This window comes from Podarcis cretensis (assembly GCF_951804945.1).
Source record: "Podarcis cretensis genome assembly, chromosome: Z".
NCBI classification, from domain to species: domain Eukaryota; kingdom Metazoa; phylum Chordata; class Lepidosauria; order Squamata; family Lacertidae; genus Podarcis; species Podarcis cretensis.
The window spans coordinates 15032543-15044161 of record NC_137184.1 but is presented as its reverse complement, the minus strand read 5'-3'; positions in this window follow the sequence as shown (position 1 = coordinate 15044161).

Genomic DNA, 11619 nt, shown 5'->3' with positions numbered 1-11619 from the left:
CATGTATCCTTATGGAGAGAAACGATTTCATAAAGGACTTTCACTGTTGTGTATTCTATGCAAATGAATACTCCAAATGTTCTCCATATTAGTTTGGGTTTGTTTTTATTGCTGTTTCTTTATGTGTAGGAAAAATTGATAAAATGTATTTTTTTTAAGCCTCTGCCTCAGATGTGTGGGGGACCTGCAGCCCTCCATCTGTTGTTGGACTCCAACTCCCATCAGCACAGCAAGAATGGCCAGTGGTCAGGAATGATGGGAGTTGTAGTTGAGCAACTTCTGCAGGCCCAAAGACTCCACACACCTCCTCTAATTGCTCCACCACGGTGGTTCATGCATCGCTCCTCAGCACTTATTTCCTAGAAAAGCAATGTCTGTTTGGTTTAATTTGACTTTTTTCTCCTGAGTATGATTGCATTATCTCTGGCAAATTGTCTAATTTTAAAAGACAAACACAAGCCATGTACATGAGGAATGGGAACTCCTGAATCAAAGATATAAGTTCTGCATTAAGAAATTAATTAATTTTATTACGTTTATAATCTGCATCACCTCTCCCTCCCTTCAGCTTGCCTGGTCTCAGTCTGCTTAGGGAGGGGAAACTGTTTTCATTCCCTTCAGGGCAAACTTTTGGGAGCCACATGCCAGTAGTGGGTGGGGCCAGAGGCAAAAGTGGCCGGAGCAACAAATAGAAATGTTACAGTAGTGTAGTTTTTACAGTACTGTCATTTCTCTCTCTCTCTCTCTCTCTCTCTCTCACACACACACACACACACACACACACACACACACCCTCACCATCTGCTGTCCAGGAAAGCAAGAATTTAAGGACACATCCCAGCTGCAAAGCAGGGTCCCTTCCAACTCTGCAATCCTATGGTTTGCTAGATAAGAACAAAACAGAGTAGTTGAAAAAAACGGTCTCTCCTCTCTTCTCTCAACATCTAAATGCCACCTTCTGCACCATACTCTCTTTTTCTTTTTCTCTTGTAAAGTTTTTTTTTAAAAAAAATTCCATGTGATAATATATATAAAACAGAGAATATTAATTTTAACAACAGGTGAAAATTAAAAGATGAACAACAAAACTACAAATTGGCACATAGAATGAGTCCAGTTGCACTTGAATTAAAATAACACAGTCCAAGTAAAGAATACCAGCATTATCAGATTACCAACTCTAGTTCCAGATTTGCTAGGCTTGTGATGAGGGTTGTCCTGAAAACCAGGAAGAACTTTCTGGTGGTAAGAGACATTCAACTGTGGAATGGTCTCCCTGGGAAGGTGGAGGACTCTCCTTCATTGGAGGTTGGATGGCCATCTGTCATTAATGTTTTAGTTGAGATTCCTGCATTGCAGGGGACTGGACTAGACGACCCCTTGGGCCCCTTCCAAACTTTACAATTATATTATTTTTATACATTGGTATCTTCCCATACTCTCTTTGAGGGCAGCTCCCCAAGGAACGCATTGCAGTAATCCTGCCTGGATAGAACCAATGGTTGTGTCACTGAGGCAATAATGAAAATAACCATCTCAGTTTTCCTTTCTGGTTTTCTAGTTACTACATTCTGCACTCACTGAAGTTTGCTGTCTTTCATGGAAATCCCACAAAAAATGCATTTCAGTAATACAGTGGTACCTCGGGTTATAGACGCTTCAGGTTACAGATGCTTCAGGTTACAGACTCCGCTAACCCAGAAATAGTACCTCAAGTTAGGAACTTTACCTCAGGATGAGAACAGAAATCGTGCAGCGGCAGCACAGAGGCAGCAGGAGGCCCCATTAGCTAAAGTGGTACCTCAGGTTAAGAACAGTTTCAGCTTAAGAAGAGACCTCCAGAATGAATTAAGTTCTTAACCCAAGGTATCACTGTATAGCCTGGGCAGAACCAGTGCATGTGTCAATATATACGGCATGAAACAGAACAATAGAAACAACCTTTCTCAGTTTCTAGTTGCCACCAATTGAAATTTCCATACATTATTTAAGAGTAGCCCCACAAACAAACAAACAAAAACGCATTGCAGTAATCTAGTCTGGATGGAGCCAATGGACATGTCACTGAGGCAAGGCCGGCCTTCTCTAGATAAGGTGCAAACCAGAACAAGCATATTCTCTCTCCCTATTGATCTGCATTTTTTCTGCCTCAGGGGTTGCTGAAAGCAACCTATCCAAGCCCCTGGGCCTTGCGCATCACCTTTGCTTCCCACTGTTTCCCCCTCAATAGCCTCCAGCTCCCATGTTTCTGTATCAAATGCCAATTTCACCCCTGTCCGGTGTGGTTGCTGATAGTGGCTGGTGGGTGGGCTGAAAGTGTCAGAGGAATTCGCTCCAACACACTCTCCCTGCTCTTTGGCTTCCCAGTCATGTGCTGCTCCAAAGCATGGCTGAATAAACAGCTCAGCCGGCACCCCAAGCTTTACCGCCCTTCCAATTTCACTGCAGAAGAGCCAGTTTTGCCATGCATGAATTGGCTGGCGGAGGCCAGGCTGCATACCAACTTGCCCTGTGTTCAGATAAACCAGGGAACAGAACATCCAGGGGAGCCAGAACACCGCCATCATGCCTAGTAGCTGTTGATTAGCCTTATCCTCCACAAATGTGTCTAATACTAGTTTAAAACATATATTTCTGCAGCCATCGCTAAATCTTGTGGGTGCAGATTCCATAGTCTAGCTATGCGCTCAGGGCCGGCCCACCTATAAGGCTCAGTGTGGCAGCAGCCACCTCAGACAGCAGGTTAGGGATAGCTGGGAAGGGCAGCAGATCGGGCCAAGGAGCAGGCCACTCACCACCTCCTGTACTTGTCACTTGCTGCCTCGTCTTCCTCCACTGCCACTCATCCCCAGCCTACTTTTTTCTCCCCACCACTACCACATACAGAGTGCTGGAGCTTCCCCCCTGCTGTGTCTAATCACCTCAGGTGGGGGTGGAGGGAGCTCCTGGGGTGCAATTTTCTATTTTGCCTCAAACAGCAAAATGTCCTGGGCTGGCCATATACGTGCTGAATGAATAAGGACTTCACTTTGTTCTGAATCTTCCAACATTAAGCTTCATTAGATGTCCATGAGTTCTAGTGTTATGGAATCATCTCCCTAACCACTTTCCTCATAGTTGTGTTGCTCCAACATCTTGAAGGAAGCCAGACTATCCTCCACCAGGGCCAGGGCTTTTTCAGTGATGGCTCTGACCTGGTGGAATGCTCTGTCCCATGAGACTAGGGCCCTGCAGGACTTGATTTCCTTCCTCAGGGCCTGTAAGACAGAGCTATTCCGCCCGGCCTTCAATTTGAATTAGCCTGATCCTCTATTCTTTTCCCCCTTTCCTCTTCTATGAAGAAACCCTTTCTGGGACCCCACATTTAAATTCTTCCCTGGTCTCCTTGCTGGCCCTAGTAGGACCAACTTGGCCAATTAGCCCTGGTGATCATTCGATGTCTATTGAGTGGGTTTTGGGTTTTTTTTCAAAAATGACCCCTGAATTTTTGAATTTTATTGATTTTATTGCATTTTATGTTGTATTCTATGCTGTTTTATGCTGTTTTTAAGTCACATTTTATTCAATGTTTTATATTTGCTGTCAGCTGCCCTGAGCCCAGTTTTTAAACCGGGAAGGGCAGGGTATAAATAAAAAATTATTATTTTTGTTATTATTGATTATTTTGGTTGCCTTTTGAACTAACTCCACCCACTGAGGCACACCAATGACTATTTCTGAACAAGAAGGGGTATATAGTATAGGTCTTTCTTTTTTTTTACCAGTTGACCCTTCCTGAGGCTAAAGCTCAGTGGTAGAGCTCAGTGGTTCAGTTCCTAATGGCATCTCCAGTTAGGGCTGGGAGAGACTCTGAAACCCTGGACAGCCACTGCTGCCAATCAGTGTAAGCAGTATTGAGCTAGATGGGCCCAATGGTCTAACTTTGTGTAAGGCAGCTTCCTATGTTTCTGGGATGCTCCACAGCTCAGTGGTAGATCCCCTAGTAAACAAACAAATCAATAGCCAAGCAAACAAGACTGCAAAACGAGAGGAATGTTATGTAAGGTGAGGGGGGGCACTGGGCTGGCCACTCTGAATGTGCTCTTTCCATAGGCAGTTATCAGAACATACACAACCAGCAATGGGTATTGCATACAGCAGCTGTTGCAGCTCCAGGGTGACTGGTCAGGAGTTATTGCCAACCCCCCATTCTCAAATCAGCACCGACTTATACTATCATCTTTCAAATAATAATAAAAAAGCAATGGTCTGATAGGTTGTTCTTCCACCACCACCACCACCACCCAAATCTGGAGTCCTTTATAAGTGCAGAACCCAGATCCAGCCATAATCCCAATACTTTCTTTCATTCATGCATGCTTAAGGGAAAACACACAGATCTATTTAAACAAGAAAGGAGAAAGGGGGGGGGGAGGGAAGAATGGAGGCTTAGCTACCAGCCATCTCCGCGTGCCCCCACCCCTCGCTTGCCCGCCGCTCCCAACAAGCAGCCCAAGCAAAGTTTCTCTAGTCCTGGGAATCCACTCCCGGCTCACGGATTCAGCTCCAGCTGTCAAAACCCAGGTCAATATATGTTAATGAGGCTTTGAAATTCCTGAGCAGAGGGAGTCACTTTTAGACTTCCTAAGACCTTCATAATTCACGGTTATTCTCTAGCGCTTTCCCCCGGTGCTTTAAGAGAGAACGGGGTGGGCAGGGGGGAGGAGGAGAGACGGAGTGAGGAAAATATATTTAACAAGAGAAAGAGCGAAAGGGGCTTAAATTATAAATGAGGGCTAAGTTTCCAGAACCTTTTGCAGAGTGTTTGTACAGACAAATTAGCAGAGCCGGAAAGCGCCGTCGAAGGAGACAGCAGGTGCATACCAGTGTAGCGTGGGGCGATTTCCACCCTTTTAAAAAAAAAGTGGGGGGGGGGAGTGGGGTGCATAGACTACAAAGGTGGCTAGTCCAGCTCGAGGTCAGCCTCCTCGGCTGCGTAATTACGAGGTGGTTTCTTCAGGATGCCACTGTCTGAAACCTCCCGCACGTGCACACGCGCACACAGCAATCCCATCAGTAAAACATAGAGATGATCACGGTGACTGACCTTTCATGGTTGCTGAAAGGATTGCTGAATGAGGTATCCAAGGTGTTATGAATACTTTTTAAAAAGAAAAACACTGTATAAATTAAAGACAGGCCTTCGTTTTGGAGCAAGGAAGGAACCAAAATGCTGCAACATATTCATTTATTTCATAAAATTTATACACCACTTGAAAATAAAATAAAATAAAATAAAATAAAATGTTTGCAAAAAAAAAAGATGAAGCAATAAAATTATCGCTAAGAAAAACTGACAACAATAATTTAGAACGTTCAAAAGTTTAAAATAACAATAGACTAAAAACAGATGAAAACTCGCATCCACTTTCCAAGCATCTGGACAGACTTGTCTAAGCAACAGTATTTTAAGGTAAAAGGTAAATGACCCCTGGACGGTTAAGTCCAGTCAAAGACGACAATGGGGTTGGACGCTCATCTCGCTTTCAGGCCAAGCGAGCCAGTGTTTGTCCACAGACAGCTTTCTGAGTCATGCAGCCAGCATGACTAAACCACTTCTGGTGCAACAGAACACTGTGACAGAAATGCCATTTACCTTCCCACCACAGTGGTACCAATTTATCTACTCGTGCTTTCAGATGCTAGGTTGGCAGGAGCTGGGATAGTGTAAAAGGAGCTCACTCCGTCACAGGGATTCAAAGCCCAAGAGGCTCAGTGGTTTAGGCCAACAGTGTTTTAGCAAGCACCAAAAAGAGTATAGTTGTAGCACCTGCCTGATGTCATTAGGCAGGGAGTTCCAAAGTGTAGGTAATGCCATACTAAAAGATTGAGTTCTTACAAATGCAGAATGGGTATTTTGTTGCAACTGTAACAATGGGCACATATCAGGTAAGGCAATATTCCCACTCGCTGGATCATCACCTTGTTGTGGTGAGTGGGACCCTTGTGAGTGAAGCTGTCGGGAATCTTGTACTAAGAGGAAGGCACGCTTGGCAAATCCACACCGTGATCAACTCCTGCCCGGAAACCAATGTCCCCCACTGTGGAAGGATGTGTGGATCCAGAACTAGCCTCCACAGCCACTTATGGACTCATTGTTAAAACCGTGTTTATGGAAGACAATCTTACATAAATACAAATACAAAGCCACCAACAGGAACAGCAAGCAAGCTGTATAATAGAGTGAGGAACAATGGCGTAGCGTGGGTTATCAGCACCCGGGGCAAGGCAAGTAATTTGCGCCCCCTAACCCATGGATTTGCGCCCCCTAACCCGTGGATTTCCCTAACCCCCAGATGTTGCTCCCGGTGCGGCCGGCCCCCCCTGCACCCCCCACGCTACGCCACTGGTGAGGAAGCATTGTTAAAGCATCTCTCCCCACCCCACCCCACCCTCCGTTTAACACGCCTACCTACAGTGGGGTTTAGCAAGCTGCCCTGAGTGGTCCCTCCCCCTCCTCTAAAAGGAGGTGGGGCTTAAGGTGAAGAGGGGGGGTTCAAGTGAGTTTTCAGGTGAGGGAGGGGTTTCAGGTGTGGGGAAGGGCAAAGAGGTAAGTGGGATCGATGAGCAAAGCAAGCAAGGGGTCGCAGCTCTGGTTATCAATATTTTGGTAATTTTAGAATTTTATTGCGCCTGCTGTTTTTAAAGTCTGCTTTTATTGCTACTTTTAATGAATATTTTATGCAAACCACTCAGAGCTGCTTCTTCTTTCTGATTAAGTAGCATGCACACCTTGCAGAATAAATAATAAATAAAATGCAATGTATCAGTAAAACTGCAATAAATTCCTAAAAGTAGGGAAAGGCTGTAGCTCAGTAAAGAAGATAATCTACTTTGCATTGAGAAACTCCCAGGTTCAATCCCCCATTGCATCTCCAGGTGCAGGGCTGGGAAGAACCCTGGAGAGCTGCTGCCTGACACTGAAGACAGCACTAAGCTAGATGGATCAGTGGTCTGACTCAGGATAAGGCAGCTTCTTGAGTTCCTAACAGAAGCATGAGAGAACTACCTATTGTTGTTGTTGTTGTTGTTGTTGAGTCGTTTAGTCGTGTCCGACTCTTTGTGATCCCATGGACCAGAGCACGCCAGGCTCTCCTGTCTTCCACTGCCTCCCGCAGTTTGGTCAGACTCATGTTGGTAGCTTCGAAAACACTGTCCAACCATCTCGTCCTCTGTCGCCCCCTTCTCCTTGTGCCCTCAATCTTTCCCAACATCAGGGTCTTTTCCAGGGAGTCTTCTCTTCTCAGGAGGTGGCCAAAGTATTGGAGTCTCAGCTTCGCGATTTGTCCTTCCAGTGAGCACTTAAGGTACCTATTAGAGGGTACCTTAATATTTTTTGTTTAAGGGCCACATGAGCAGGGTCAGAGGCGTCAAGACTTTGCATGTTGGGCATGCAAAGCAGCAGAGAGCCCCCTGAACTCACAGAGGAACCCCAAAGGGTACCAAAGGGTCTCCAAAACCTGGATCCCCACTACCTGAAAGTTTGTATCTCCCTATGCCCAAATGTCAAGATCCTAAGGTGAGCACCTTCTCTTGCTCCCATCAGCATCAGCATTGACAAGAGAAAAAGGACCATTTCTGCACCTGCTCCCATATTGAGGGATTCCTTCCCAAGAGAGGTCAGACTGGCTCCATCTTTGCGTTCCATCCACCAGCAGGCTAAGACCTTCCTGTAAAAGGTAAAGGTAAAGAAACCCCTGACCATTGGGTCCAGTCGTGGCTGACTCGGATTGCAGTGTTCATCTCGCTTTATTGGCCGAGGGAGCCGGCGTACAGCTTCCGGGACATGTGGCCAGCATGACTAAGCCGCTTCTGGCGAACCAGAGCAGCTCACGGAAACGCCATTTACCTTCCCGCCAGAGCGGTACCTATTTATCTACTTGCACTTTGGCATGCTTTCAAACTGCTAGGTTGGCAGGAGCAGGGATCGAGCAACGGGAGCTCACCCTGTTGCGGGGATTCAAACTGCCAAATTTCTGATCGGCAAGTTCTAGGCTCTGTGGTTTAACCCACAGTGCCACCCACATCCCTCACTTTCCTGTAAACTAAGGTGCAAATGATGCTGATCACTGGGCTGCTGTCAGGGCAAAGTGGATTTTAATGACTGGGTTGTGATGTACTTTAACTATAGTTTTTCAACAGGTTTGTTTTTATGACTTTGTATTTTATAATGATGTTTTTAAATCCCAGCTTGGAAGAAAGGCAGGATATAAATCCATTAAGCAACAACAATGGCCTTTCCCAAAAGGTGTGTTATTATTTTTTATAAACATCGAAACTCTTGCCAGAAGAAAGGAGCTGATTCTCTGTAGGTCTAGTTGACTTTGCCGTCGGCTTCTGTTTCATCGCTGGGTGCACAAAGCAGGCTCCCTTCCACCCTGCTGCCTTGGGTGAAGAGGTGAGTCTTACAATGAGTCCAGAAAAAGACAGAGACACTGCTGGGCTCTTCCTGCTCTCCTTAGGGAAGCCATGTCAGAGCCATTGCCCATCTCACGGAACTTGCTCTGCACAGGGACGCTTGTGGGAATAGCCCAGGAACGAGCACAAACAGGTGGACAAGAAGTGAAGGTTCCTGGAGGAAACTGCCTTAAGAAACTGTGTTTGTTTATTGCAGAGGAGAAATCTGATTCAGAGCACTTTTAAAGGAAAGCCTACCTAATTCCTTCTCAGTTGAACAAAACATGAACAAAAGGCAGTCTCTAGCTGCATGCTCAAGTTGAGCGGAGAACATGCAGGACCTTGGACAGCTCTGAGGGATCCTTGCTTGCTCCTGAGTTTGCTGCAGGGGCTGCTGTCTCTGCAGAGAGCCAGAGTCTGGGAGGGTTGCGTCCCTGGAAAAGTGGGCTGATCGGTTCAAGGGCGAAGCAAAAAAAAAAACCCAGCAGTGGAGAAGTGGTGAGGATAGATCCCTAACTCCTGTTAAAAAATTGTCCTCCCCACTCACAGATTCTCCTCCCCCCCCCCTTGGCCCTTGTCTCCCATTTCATACAAATTTGAAGATGAGAGCATAAGATGATCCTGCTGTATCAGGCCAGTGGCCCGTCTAGTCCAGCATCCTGTTCTCACAGTGGCCAACCAGAAGCCCCGATGGGAAGCCCAGAAGCAAGACACAAGCAAAACAGCACAACTCTCCCCACTTGAGATTCCCAGAAACTAGTATTCAAAGGCATGATGTCTTTGATAGCAAGTATAGAATATAGCTGTGGGACACAGGTGGCGCTGTGGGTTAAACCACAGAGCCTAGGACTTGCCGGTCAGAAGGTCGGCAGTTCGAATCCCTGCGACGGGGTGAGCTCCCGTTGCTCAGTCCCTGGAAGCTGTACACCGGCTCCCTCGGCCAATAAAGTGAGATGAGCGCCGCAACCCCAGAGTCGGCCACGACTGGACCTAATGCTCAGGGGTCCCTTTACCTTTACCTTTGTAGAATATAGCTATCATAGCTAATAGGCATTGATAGCATTAGCCCATATTGTTACCTGCAGGTCTGCATCATCACATGTGTCTAGCCTCTGGTTTTGCCTTAGTTCTTAAAAATAAGACCCATCATGAGCTATGTACATCCTACAAAAATCTTCTAGGCTGGTGTTCGGTTCAGGCCACTCACCCCATGTAATAAACCCATCCGGTACAAAAGGAGGTTTAACTAGGCAAATGTCCAACTACTGTCCTCCTACTTTGTACAAACTCCCCTGAGCTCCTTCTTTGATAATCTAGCTTTTAAATCAACTTCATTCAGCAATGCTCCACTTCTGCCATCTAGCGGAGAGATTCATTGCAGCACACAACCATTTTTGAAGGGACTTCCATGACTGACAGCAGCCTTTGGAAGAACTGGGAGCAACTTTCCCTGTACAGTGGTACCTCAGGTTACATATGCTTCAGGTTACAGACTCCGCTAACTCTGAAATAGTTCTTCAGGTTAAGTACTTTGCTTCAGGATGAGAACAGAAATCGTGCTCCAGCGGCACGGCAGCAGCGTGAGGCCCCATTAGCTAAAGTGGTGCTTCAGGTTAAGAACCGTTTCAGGTTAAGAACAAGCCTCCTTAACGAATTCAACCCCGTTGGAGGTGTGTGTGGAGGAAGTGTGTTCACTGGCAAAAGAGGGCATGAACCATATCCCCTCGTTTGAATTTGGGGGGCCATGTGGTGTCTTCAGACCAGCCCTAGCATTAGGCAGGGTGGGGCAAGCACCACAGGAGGCAGTTGGGAAGGGTGGGCAGCTATTTATTTTATTATTTTTAATAAAATAAAAATAGCTTTTTAGTATAATAATAATAATAATAATAATAATAATAATATTTTTTATTTATACCCCGCCCTCCCCAGCCAAGGCCGGGCTCAGAGCGGCTTACAAACAATAATAAAAACAAGAAGAATGATTACAACTTAAAAACAAAAATAAAATACAACATTAAAATAATGGAACATTAAAATATTAAAATGTAGCCTCATCGCAGGAGGAGAAGGAAAAGAAAGAAAAAAAGAGAGAGGGGGGGAGGGAGGGAGGGAGGGAGGGAGTCAAATTGGCTCCAAGCCAAAGGCCAGGCAGAACAACTCTGTCTTACAGGCCCTGCGGAAAGAAATCAGATCCTGCAGGGCCCTGGTCTCATGAGGCAGAGCGTTCCACCAGGCCGGAGCCAGAGTTGAAAAGGCCCTGGCTCTGGTTGAAGCCAATCTAACTTCCTTAGGGCCCGGGACCACTAAGGTGTTGCTATTTATGGACCTTGAGGCTCTCCGTGGGGCATACCGGGAGAGGCGGTCCCGTAGGTATGAGGGTCCTAGGCCATGAAGGGCTTTAAAGGTCAAAAGCAGCACCTTAAATCTGACCCTGTACTCCACTGGGAGCCAGTGCAGCTTGAAAAGCACTGGGTGAATATGCTCCCATGGCAGAGACCCTGTGAGGAGCCTCGCTGCAGCATTCTGTACCCGCTGGAGTTTCTGGGACAGCTTCAAGGGCAGCCCCGCATAGAGCGAATTACAGTAGTCAAGCCTGGAGATGACCGTCGCATGGATCACTGTGGCCAAGTCGGGGCGGGAAAGGTAAGGGACCAACTGCTTGATGTGGCGAAGGTGGGAAAATGTATACAAAATTTGAGTTGGAGGTGACAGTGATAGAAGTTTACAAAGTTATGCATGATATACTTCTAAATACCAGTTATTGCAAAGCACAGGAGAGGAGCGGGCTCTTGTGCTTAGATCCTTCCCACAGGCATCTGGTTGGCCTCTGTGAGAACAGGATGCTAGACTAGATGGGCCATTGGCCTGATCCAGCAGAGCTCTTATTATGTTCTTATGTAGGACATAGCTGTGAGTGACATGCAGTCTGATCTGAGCAGCCTAAGCAAGCCTGGTGCTTTCAGGTGCTCTGATGGTATCCCATTGCTGGTGCTGAAGTAAGGCTGCATACACAGCATACATTTAAAGCAAAATATCCCTGGGTAGGGATTGCCTGAACACAGTTGTACATAGATGTGTAACCTCACAGCTGCATTACTGCAATGCACTCTTTGTGGGGTTGCCTTCAGGGTTGGTCCGGAGGCTGCAGCTGGCGCAGAATGCAGTGGCTGACTTGCTTGTGGG